Below are 12,811 nucleotides of genomic sequence, written 5' to 3'. Positions count from 1 at the left end.
TTGTGAACAGTATTACGGAAAAACTTCTCGACGGATTTCGACGAAACTTGGTGGGGGGGGGGGTAAGGTCTGGTCCAAGGATCATGCCATTAGATTTTGGACTTGGTCCTAAATCCAATATGGCCGCTCTGGCGGCCAATTTGAAAAAATATTTGAATTTTTTTTTGCATTTCTTCATGTTTTAAATGATTTCCAACCCCCCCAAAAAATTGTTAGAGAAAAAAATTTTTTTTTTGCATTTCTACATATTTTAAGTGATTTCCAACCCCCCCCCCAAAAAAAATTGTTTGAGAATTTTTTTTTTTTTTGCATTTTTACATGTTTTAAGTGATTTCTAACCCCCCCCCCAAAAAAATTGTTACCCCCCCCAAAAAAGTTTTTTTTTGCATTTCTAAATGTTTTAAGTGATTTCCAACCCCCCCAAAAAAAATTGTTAGAGAAAAAAAATTTTGTAACTTTTTTTTCAACAAAATTTCGATTTTTAACCGCCATCTTTAAAGATGGATGGAGGTTACTGTTTTCACCCCTTTCTGTTTGTTTGTTTGTTTGTTTGTTAACCTCCGCCATCTTTGAAGATGGATGGAGGTTACTGTTTTCACCCCTTTCTGTTTGTCTGTTTGTGAACACTATTACGGAAAAACTCCTGGACGGATTTCGACGAAACTTGGTGGGGGGGTTAGGTATGGCCCAAGAATCATGCCATTAAATTTTGGACTTGCCCCCCCCCCAAGAATTGTTGGAGGAAAATTTTTTGCATTTCTACATGTTTTGTGATTTCCAACCCACCCCCCCAAAAAAATAAATAGAAAGTTTTTTTTTTGCATTTCTACATGTTTTAAGTGATTTCAATCCCCCCCCAAAAAAAATTATTAGAGAAAAAAAATTTTTGCAACTTTTTTTCAACAATTTTGATTTCTTTTTTTTGCATTTCTACATGTTTCAAGTGATTTCCAACCCCCCCCAAAAAAAAAATGGAGAAAAGACCTATAACTCTGTCAGCACTGTTGACATATTTAATGAATAAGATATAAGGTTCACTTGAGTGACCCAGCAGTATTGGCGGCGGAGGTTTTGCACTCTCCCGAGTGCTCCCCCTCAAGTTAACTTCCGCCATCAAAGATGGATGGAGGTTACTGTTTTCACCTCATACTGTTTGTTTGTTTGTTTGTTTGTGAACAGTATTACGGAAAAACTTATCGACGGATTTCGACGAAACTTGGTGGGGGGGGGGGGTAAGGTCTGGTCCAAGGATCATGCCATTAGATTTTGGACTTGTTCCTAAATCCAATATGGCCGCTCTGGCGGCCAATTTGAAAAAATATTTGAATTTTTTTTTGCATTTCTTCATGTTTTAAATGATTTCCAACCCCCCCAAAAAATTGTTAGAGAAAAATTTTTTTTTTTTGCATTTCTACATATTTTAAGTGATTTCCAACCCCCCCCCCAAAAAAATTGTTTGAGAATTTTTTTTTTTTTGCATTTTTACATGTTTTAAGTGATTTCTAACCCCCCCCAAAAAATTGTTACCCCCCCCAAAAAAGATTTTTTTTTTGCATTTCTAAATGTTTTAAGTGATTTCCAACCCCCCCCCCAAAAAAAAATTGTTAGAGAAAAAAAATTTTGTAACTTTTTTTTCAACAAAATTTCGATTTTTAACCGCCATCTTTAAAGATGGATGGAGGTTACTGTTTTCACCCCTTTCTGTTTGTTTGTTTGTTTGTTTGTTAACCTCCGCCATCTTTGAAGATGGATGGAGGTTACTGTTTTCACCCCTTTCTGTTTGTTTGTGAACACTATTACGGAAAAACTCCTGGATGGATTTCGACGAAACTTGGTGGGGGGGTTAGGTATGGCCCAAGGATCATGCCATTACATTTTGGACTTGCCCCCCCCCAAATTGTTGGAGGAAATTTTTTTTTTGCATTTCTGCATGTTTTGTGATTTCCAACCCCCCCCCCCCCAAAAAAAAAATAGAATTTTTTTTTGCATTTCTACATGTTTTGTGATTTCCAACCCACCCCCCCCAAAAAAAATAGAAAGTTTTTTTTTTTGCATTTCTACATGTTTTAAGTGATTTCCAACCCCCCCCCCCAAAAAAAATTGTTAGAGAAAAAAAATTTTGTAACTTTTTTTTCAACAAAATTTCGATTTTTAACCGCCATCTTTAAAGATGGATGGAGGTTACTGTTTTCACCCCTTTCTGTTTGTTTGTTTGTTAACCTCCGCCATCTTCGAAGATGGATGGAGGTTACTGTTTTCACCCCTTTCTGTTTGTTTGTTTGTGAACACTATTACGGAAAAACTCCTGGACGGATTTCGACGAAACTTGGTGGGGGGGTTAGGTATGGCCCAAGGATCATGCCATTAAATTTTGGACTTGCCCCCCCCCAAATTGTTGGAGGAAATTTTTTTGCATTTCTACATGTTTTGTGATTTCCAACCCACCCCCCCCAAAAAAAAAATAGAAAGTTTTTTTTTTGCATTTCTACATGTTTTAAGTGATTTCCAACCCCACCAAAAAAATTGTTAGAGAAAAATTTTTTTTTTTGCATTTCTACATGTTTTAAGTGATTTCCAATCCCCCCCCCAAAAAAAATTATTAGAGAAAAAATTTTTTTGCAACTTTTTTTCAACAATTTTGATTTCTTTTTTTTGCATTTCTACATGTTTCAAGTGATTTCCAACCCCCCCCCCCCAAAAAAAAAATGGAGAAAAGACCTATAACTCTGTCAGCACTGTTGACATATTTAATGAATAAGATATAAGGTTCACTTGAGTGACCCAGCAGTATTGGCGGCGGAGGTTTTGCACTCTCCCGAGTGCTCCCCCTCAAGTTAACTTCCACCATCAAAGATGGATGGAGGTTACTGTTTTCACCTCATTCTGTTTGTTTGTTTGTTTGTTTGTGAACAGTATTACGGAAAAACTTCTCGACGGATTTCGACGAAACTTGGTGGGGGGGGGGGTAAGGTCTGGTCCAAGGATCATGCCATTAGATTTTGGACTTGGTCCTAAATCCAATATGGCCGCTCTGGCGGCCAATTTGAAAAAATATTTGAATTTTTTTTTGCATTTCTTCATGTTTTAAATGATTTCCAACCCCCCCCAAAAATTGTTAGAGAAAAATTTTTTTTTTTGCATTTCTACATATTTTAAGTGATTTCCAACCCCCCCCCAAAAAAAATTGTTAGAGAAAAAAAATTTTGTAACTTTTTTTTCAACAAAATTTCGATTTTTAACCGCCATCTTTAAAGATGGATGGAGGTTACTGTTTTCACCCCTTTCTGTTTGTTTGTTTGTTTGTTTGTTTGTTTGTTAACCTCTGCCATCTTTGAAGATGGATGGAGGTTACTGTTTTCACCCCTTTCTGTTTGTTTGTTTGTGAACACTATTACGGAAAAAACTCCTGGATGGATTTCGACGAAACTTGGTGGGGGGGTTAGGTATGGCCCAAGGATCATGCCATTAAATTTTGGACTTGCCCCCCCCCAAAATTGTTGGAGGAATTTTTTTTTTGCATTTCTGCATGTTTTGTGATTTCCAACCCCCCCCCCCCAAAAAAAAATAGAATTTTTTTTTGCATTCCTACATGTTTTAAGTGATTTCCAACCCCACCAAAAAAATTGTTAGAGAAATTTTTTTTCCATTTCTACATGTTTTAAGTGATTTCCAACCCCCCCCCAAAAAAAAATTGTTAGAGAAAAAAAATTTTTGCAACTTTTTTTCAACAATTTTGATTTCTTTTTTTTGCATTTCTACATGTTTCAAGTGATTTCCAACCCCCCCCCCCCCAACAAAAAATGGAGAAAAGACCTATAACTCTGTCAGCACTGTTGACACATTTAATGAATAAGATATAAGGTTCACTTGAGTGACCCAGCAGTATTGGCGGCGGAGGTTTTGCACTCTACCGAGTGCTCCCCCTCAAGTTAACTTCCGCCATCGAAGATGGATGGAGGTTACTGTTTTCACCCCATTCTGTTTGTTTGTGTGTTTGTTTGTTTGTGAACAGTATTACGGAAAAACTTCTCGACGGATTTCGAAGAAACTTGGTGGTGGGGGGGGGGGTAAGGTCTGGTCCAAGGATCATGCCATTAGATTTTGGACTTGTTCCTAAATCCAATATGGCCGCTCTGGTGGCCAATTTGAAAAAATATTAAAAAAAATTTTTTGCATTTCTTCATGTTTTAAATGATTTCCAACCCCCCCAAAAAATTGTTAGAGAAAAAAAAAATTTGCAACTTTTTTTCCAACAAAATTTCGATTTCGTTTTTTGCATTTCTACATGTAAGTGATTTCCAACCCCCCCCCCCCCCAAAAAAATAGAAATTGTTAGACAAAAAAAAATTGCAAATTTTTTCAACAAAATTTCGATTTTTTTTGGCATTTCTACATGTTATAAGTGATTTCCAACAAAAAAAAACATCCCAAAATTATAATTGCGGCTGATTTTGGAACTTCAGGTGGATATTCCCCAGGTAAAATCAATTTCTGTCTCAAGGAATCAAGTTATGACGAATGAATTGAGTATGTAAAAGTTAAAAGTAAAAGGGAAAGTTGCAAACTATAACCCTGTGAGCACTGTTGACATTAATTTGAATGCATAGGATATCGGGTTCACTTGAGTGACCGAGCAGTATTGGTGGCAGAGGTTTTGCACTCTACCGAGTGCTCCCCCTCTAGTTTGATACTGCTTTAGTCTGGATTATATCCGATCCTCAAAACCGAAATAATATTTCGATGATATAATTTAATTAGTCCATGACAGCAGATAGTGGAAAATCATATCAGATAATGCATGAAATCGCTCCAAGCTCCAAATTTGAAAACTACATTACTTTCAAAAGTGATGAACAAAACGACTAATAGCTACGATGAACAGGTATTCAATAAGTGAGGAAAGTGAGCAAAAAAAAAACAACTGTCGTTTAGAAATCGTTGCGGCCTGGTCCAAGTCAAAGCATGGTTGAGCAGTCCAAGAAACATGGCGGCTTCAGACCCCAGCGATGTTACCCTGGAACGCCTTAAGGCCTAGAGAGAGAGCGAGGTGGCCAAGGATCGCCCGATGAATTATATAATTAAATAATGTCGTTAATTGTCTTCAAAAGGGGTGTTTGAACTAATCCAAACACCCAATTTTCACTCTAGCACTTCCTTGGAATTTTCTTCGCATGCATGCAAGGTTTCAGGCTGCTAGGTTTGATGGTTTTGGAGTTATGGAGGAGACACACTGACACACACTCTGATACATACACACACACACACACACACACACACACACACACATTGCCTTTTATTTGTATAGATTGGAATGCCGTGCTGTGAAAGGGCATATTAAGCTGCTCAATACAACTTAACATGGCATGCGTTTAAAATATGGGAATTATTCCGGGTTCTCCTGAGTTAATTCGCCTAATCAACTCAGGAGGTCATGATCATTTCGGTAGATCACACTCCACATCAGAACACCACAGGAGAACTCCACAAAAACATTCCACACACATCTCATATTTAGCTCTTCTGGAACATAGTTCCAAGGAGCATATGGGATGGTGTGCCGTTCGTCCCTCCGTCCACAAACACTCCAACTTCTTCTCTGAAACTGCACACACAATTTCGATGAAACTACACCACAACCTTCATCACCCAGCATGTACCAAAGTTTGTTCAGGCATGAAAAAGAAATCGTTGGGGAGGGGGGGGAGAGGGGTTCAATGGGGGGTTGCCCCCCAAAAGAGATATTTGCTTTCTTCATAGAAACTACACATGCAACAAATGAAACTTGACTGCAACCTTCATCACCTGTGATGTACCAAAGTTTGTTCACGGCATTAAAAAAAATCACGGTCTGAGGAGGTCTACGGAGGTAGTTTACAGAGGGATTGCCCCAAAAGGAGGTATTTGCTTTCTTTTGAGAAAGTACACATGCAATTCCGATGAAACTCGACCACAGCCTTCATCACCCGTGATGTACTAAAGTTTGTTCATGACATTAAAAATAATAAAAATAGGACCACTGGACCTGTAGCTTATCTGGGCCCTGCCCTAATTCTGGAACCCAAATTTGGTAGAATTCTGATTGGTGGGTGAGTTGAGGAAGACTTTTGAAGGGTTTTATGCAATTTTCCAAAACTTTTACTAAGTCGCCATTTTGGCACATTTCTGGTCATGTGATTGGCATGATTAGCATCAGGCCTGGTATTGGCATAATTTTTATGGTAGTGGGCTAGGGATCCTAGGATCCTGAGTTCAAATCCCACTCAGCTGTTGAATTAATGCCAGGTGGGGTTAACTCGGCCTGTCATCCTTCCGAGGTCGGCAAAATGAGTGCCAGTATGCTGGTATCCTGTGTCGGAGTGGTGACCCATCCAGGAATGTGCCCACTAGCCAAGGAGACTGCTTAGGCAGCACCAATGCTCTGCACAGAGTATGGTCCCAATGGATGGATGGTTTGTTTGTTACTTGCAAAATCAAAGATTTTTCAAGTATATTGGTCAGTCGATTTTGGTATTCTTTCTGTCATTTTGTCTGTTTGTCTGTCGCCTCCAGTTCACAATTTTAAACTGATAGTTACGAAACTTCACCATATGATAGAGTTTGTCAAAAGAAAGAAGCCTATTGTTTTTGACGTCAAAAGGTCAACATGCTCCCAAGGTCAAAAGTAAGGTGATATTTCTAAAATCCTCAATTTTCATCCGATTGACTTGAAATTCGAAGAGGATATATATTTCAGGTTACTGAATTCAACCACCAATTATTTTGGAGGTTCACATCGGCCAAAAGGTTAACATAGGCCGGATTTCTAAAATTGTCTATTTTCATCCGATTCATTTGAAATTTCAAGAGGAGTTGCATACTTGGTCATTGAATTCAACCACCAATTATTTTTGAGGTTAAATTTGTTTTATGGATTTTTCAAGTGTCGTGCTCTGCACGACGTCTTCTTGTTTGTCTGTCTGTTTGTGTGCAGGATATCTCAAAAAGTTGCAGACAGATCCGGATGAAATTTTGTGGGCAGGTTGATTGTGTGACAAGGACGAACTGATTAGGTTTTGGTGAAGATCTGGATCTGGATCCGGATCCGCTACGAGAATTTTTTAAGTTATTCTTCATCATTGAGAGATCAGGCCAAAAATGATACATAGCAAGATATCTCAAAAAGTTGTGGACGGATTTGGATGAACCTTAGTGGACAGGTTGGGTGTGTGACCACGACATATTATTTAATTTTTTAAGTGATTGTTGTTCAACATTGAGAGGTAAGGCTCAAAACGATTATATCGCATGATATTTCAAAAAGTTATTGGGCCCAATAGTTTCTCGTGGATTAGGCATGACATGGCGGAGGTATGCGTGCCACCGAATACTCTTCTAGTCTTCTATATAAAAGCAAATGAGATGTTTGTTTTGCTTTCTTCTCCGAAACCACCCACAAAATTTCGCTTACACTTCACCACAACCTTCAGCACCCAGGATGTACCAAAAGTTTGTTCACAGCATTAAAGAAATTTGGGTCTGAGGGGATCTACGGAAGGAGTTTATGGGGTTTGGACATGTTTGGAAACTTGGACATGTTGGGTGAGTGACAAGGACTAATTGATTCGATTTTGGTGAAGATTCAAATACGGATCCAGATACGAGAATTTTTTCAGTGATTCTTCATAATTGAGAGATGTGGCCAAGAGCTATTGTTACGGTTGTGGGGGGGTAGATGGAGGTATTTAATCGGTAAAAAGGCATTGTGTAGAGTAGTTTGGTCTGTGGATGTGCCGAAGGCATCTCGATGTAACGAAGTAGGGAACCTGTGAGCTTAAGTGTTACGTGCTAAAACATGAGGGGGAGGTGTCATGTTAATTAGCTGGGATTTAAGAATAAGCTTCCCCAGTATGTAATCACACCTGTTGTAGAATTTTGTTTTTTAACGTTGTTTAACCGACTCAATGTAAATCCTGTTACTCAAATGAAAGCCACAATTAATTCATTGTCCACAACGGAAAGTACATTACATCAGATAATTTTATTAACATAGTACTATGGAGTCCAAAACACTGAGATGTAAGCATCCACAATGATTTGCACTAAACCAAGATTACATTTGTTGGCATTTATATGTTCTTAGCAGGGAGTGGAGGGGGCTGATAAGCCTTCGGCAAAATAACTCCAATTGCAATACGTATCTCCTAGGTGAAAAGCGAATGACGTAATCATGGCAAAAGTTTCAGCGTTATCAACCAGGTCACTTTGTTCCACAGCAAGACATTCCTTTTATTAACATTTAGGTCAAAAGACTCTTGGCTAAAAGGAAGCATAACTGACATTATAGCATAAAAATTAAATTTATAAAACACCAGCAACAATTATAATTGGGAGTACATTAATATAATTATTTTCTCCCACACACCTCTGTGACTTTTCCCGATGTCTTTGTAACCAAAACCATGAGGAGAAACAAGCAGGCGTGCCGAGCAGGCAGAAGTCCCACCTTCCCGGGTTTCACCTGAGTAGGCCACGACCTGGAGGTGGAGGATAAAGGTGTGATCGAGAGGAAGGTTGGTTGCACATTGTGGGAGGCTTCCAACTGTATAGGACGAGGTCAGTGTGGGGAATGCACGAGGCAGCGTTAATTCGGAAGAGAATCAGAGGCGGGAGTTCAGGGCTTGCGCATTTTTGGAGAGCCGTGATCAGAGCGGACGCACGAGGCGCATTGTTTGGAGAGGCTAGAGCACGCCGAAGAGGACGACACAGCCCTTGAATTCATGTTGAGGCGATTTGGCTCGAATGGTGAAGGAAGACGCTGGCCTTTGGCTCTCGGTCGAGTCATGAGAAACGGACCCCGAGCCTCGTGTATATCATAAGCAGCTGCACGGGGGCTCTGAGCCTTCGTGTTGAGTGCCGCTCACGGATTGCCTCGCACACGTTTTATCCTGCTACGAGAGAAGTGACGGCACCATTTGCACGTGTATGTACATGCTGGTGGAAACGCCTCGATTCCAAATCCCAAAAAGATTAGCTTTGGGCCAAGTTAAGTCCAAGAATAGTTGAAAGGAAGGGTATTTCTTTTTATTTTGTTTCCCGTTGTCTGTATTTGAGTCTGTGTGAGAGGTTCCTCGACTGTAGGATTTATTGAATTTCATCTTATAATCACGTCCTTTTGAATTATCATCCTTTGTAAATATTTGTCTTATTTTCATCAAATGTGTTCATTTTGAAGAATCTGTACTCATGTATTGGTAGTGGGTTCGAGGTTAAACCCGTTGTGCATCTGTTTCATTCCCCATGCTCTTCCGCCCGTCCATCATTTCGCCCCATGCCCTTCGAGTACGTGTTCAAATCTCCGAGGATCAATGTGTCCACCTCCTGTTAATAAGGACCGCTCGGCCGTTTTTATTTTTATTTTCATTCTTGTTTTCTTTTTCCGGCTCTCCCAATTTCTGAGCTGAATCACTTTCCAAGCTGTATTTTGGAGCAGGCTGGGACTTCGAGATCAGAATTTCGCATTAATATGTAGCGTTGACACAATTTTTTTTACTCTTGACCTAATTTTTAAGGTCATGAGCCAATTATATGCATATCAACATTTTTTTATTTTTATTTTTTACCAAAACTCAACTGAGGTCTGTCCGATCAGAACGGAATTGCCCTCTCCAGATGGGGTCGTGACACTTAATTTACATCATATCCCTCCGAGTTCAAGGTCAGTGTCAAACGGCGGTCTTAAAAAGAATGTCACTCGTTTATGTTATTGCTCAATTTTTTTCCAATGCCGAATCTAAAAGACCACTCGGTCATCCAACATGTTCTTCCATGGTAATAGTATACCAGCATTCAAGTTGTGCACCTAATATTTGATTAGTATCCTTGACCTCCTTTTTCTGCAGATAGCGTGGGGTTTAAATGATCCCACCCAGTTTTATATAGAACAAGAAGGGCACTCGGTAGAGCGCATACCTCCGCCATGCAATGCCTGACCCATGAGAACATATCGGTGTTACATTTTTGAAATATCATGCCATACAGCACTATATCATTTTTGGCCCTATCTCTCAATGGTGAAGAATCACTTTTAAAAATCTAGCAGTCGGATCCGGATCCAGATCTTCACCAAAATCTAATCAGTTTGTTATTGTCACACAACGAACCTGCCCACCAAATTTCATCCGGATCCGTGCTTTTTGAGATGTGGGTCAGGTCAGGTATGGGAGCATGCACTGGAGCAGCGAGTCGCTGTGTCCACTTTCTGCCGGGACTCCAGGGGCCTCCGTTTGGCCATCCCCCAGGCAGATGTCTGGCCCATTCCCATTTCCTAGAGATGTTGGTTAACCTGCTGCAACCACGAGGCACGTGCTCGGCCTATTGGCCTCCTCCACTCACGAGGATTCCTCGCTGAGAGAATCCAGTGAGCAGGATCGGCATCAGAAAAACGAGCCACATGTCCATACAGCCGCAGCTGATGCTCATGGACTATCTAGGTAATAGATCTCATTTGAGTCTCTCTCAGCAACCGCTCATTGGACACAAAGTCAGAGACAGAGATTTTGACATTCCCAAATGATGAACCACAGCTTAATCTCTCCGACATCCTCCCAAGAATCCAGTCCATACAATCGCTGAAAAGTGTGGGGGCAAGTGCACATCCATGATGATCTCAGTACCAGAGTAGAGTTCAGACATCAGATTGATAAGTTTTGGAAGCACCTACGAAGATCAAGATTCCTCCAGAGGGCATCCCGATTCACCGAATCAAACGCTTTACAGAGATCAGTATCGGCTGCAAGGAGCCCCTCCTGCAACTCTCGTCTGCGTTCGGTGAGGACACGAAGAGCAAGGATACTGTCAATCGTTGACCTCTTTGGAGTAAAGCCTGACTGTTTGGGACGCAGGTGTTCAAGCAGATAGTGACAAACTCTATCAAGAATGATCTGAGCAAAGAGCTTGCCCGGCACTGAGAGCATCATCACCTCTCAGTGGTTGTTCCAGTCTTGGCGATCACCATTCCCTTTTCAGAGAGGGACAACAAGATCCCTCTTCCAGTCGGTTGGGATGAAAAGTAACAGCCGCTCAAAGTAACGGGATGGGCTTGGATGAACGCAATGCGTGAATTCCCCTGTAAGCGGGATCAGAATCACTTGACCACAGGTGATGCTCTACCCCCTCACAGATTCCTCACACAAAGGCCTCCTTGTCCACCATTAGCCAACATACAGGTTTACATCTCAGCTCCCTGAACAGGTCAGCTCTGCCATTCAGCCTGGCCCTGTGTCTCTGGTCAATGGTGTCCAGTGTCGCTGGAGAGACAATATTCTTCTTCACCCTATGGTGAGTTCCAAGACATCCACCGACAACATCAAGGACGGTGGTTTTGGAGGCACTCCACAACTCTTCAGGATCCCCAAAAGCACCCAGGCCCCCCAAATCTCCACTCAGCCTGTTCGCAATCTCCTCAGCTACCCTCTGATCCTTGAGCTTGCCAACATCCAGCCTAGGCTGGGATGGTACCATTCTCCTGGATTTGAGGTGCAACTTCAAAGTTGCTACAGTAAGCCTGTGGTCAGTATTGAGGAACTGAGCACTCCGGTCGACCCTGCAGTTCTGAATCATCCTCCAGTGACCATCAACGAGCACGTGGTCAATCTCCTTTGCCACACCACCAGCATTGGAATATCAAGACCAGCGATGAGCTTGTGGGCACTCAAACCGTAAACCGGCCACCCTAACTCCATGACTTCTTGCAAAGGCAAGGAACTTGGTGCTATTCTAGTTCACAGTTCCTGACCCATGGGGACCAACACACGTCCCATAACCATCCCTATCATTCCAGTAGATGCAATGAAATCCCCGAAGACGAGAAGAGTATCTGGCCTGGGCCACTGATCAACCACAGACTCGAGCGCGGCGTAGAATGCATCCTTCACGGTGAGATCACTCGCCTCAGTCGGAGCATAAACCAGAGACCAGAGAAATGACACCTAAGGGGTGACGAGTCCTTAGTCTCATTATACGCTCGTTGACTGGTGTTACCTCAATTATCATTGGAGTCAGCTTATTGGACACAGCTACAGGAACTCCTTGGGCATGTTAACCATCGCAGCGACCAGACCAATAGTAGGTGTAACCACCCGTCATGATCTCGCCACTATCCGGTCTCCGAACCTCAGAGAGAGCTGCAATACCGATGTCCAAACGCTTGAGCTCAGATGATAACAGAGACAGGTGATCATCCTCTCTTAGGGATAGGACATTCCAGGCACCCACCCGAAGGGGCCGCCTCAGGTTAACCCAAGGAGACCGCCGTCTGGTGGACGTCACGACACCTCATCAGCACCCCGACACACACTACCACAATCTGACCCTGGAAGGTTACCCCTTGGTTTCCCTGCTATCATCAAAGAAGGCCCGAAGACTTTGCCCCAATCCCTTCATCCGGTGAGCTGACCTGCGAAGGGAACCTGCACAGGAGGTACTCCCACGGAGTGGGCTTTCAGATTTTTTTTGTGCTTTTTGTATGTTTTGCCGAATGAAGGGTTTTACGGTGGCCGGAGTGCAAATCCTGCCACCAACCTCCTAATAAGAAGTAACTCAACTGCAGACAGAGTTGGGAATCTCCAGACCATTTGATGCTGTGATCCTGAGGCACCTTGATGTGGACCCAGTCAGTGTTCTTGAAAGAATTTTTCAGTGGTTGTGATAATCTGAGCACCTGTGTCCAGGAAGTTAAAAGCTGTGACCCCTCCTTTTTATGTCAACCACTGGGTGTTGCCCTCTCCAGGAGCCCAATACTATTACTACTACTACTACTACTACTACTACTACT

This window comes from Eptatretus burgeri, chromosome 17 (assembly GCF_056783735.1).
Source record: "Eptatretus burgeri isolate ZD-2024b chromosome 17, Ebu_testis_v1, whole genome shotgun sequence".
Taxonomy (NCBI): domain Eukaryota; kingdom Metazoa; phylum Chordata; class Myxini; order Myxiniformes; family Myxinidae; genus Eptatretus; species Eptatretus burgeri.
The sequence above is the reverse complement of the archived record's forward strand: the minus strand, read 5'-3'. Positions refer to the sequence as shown.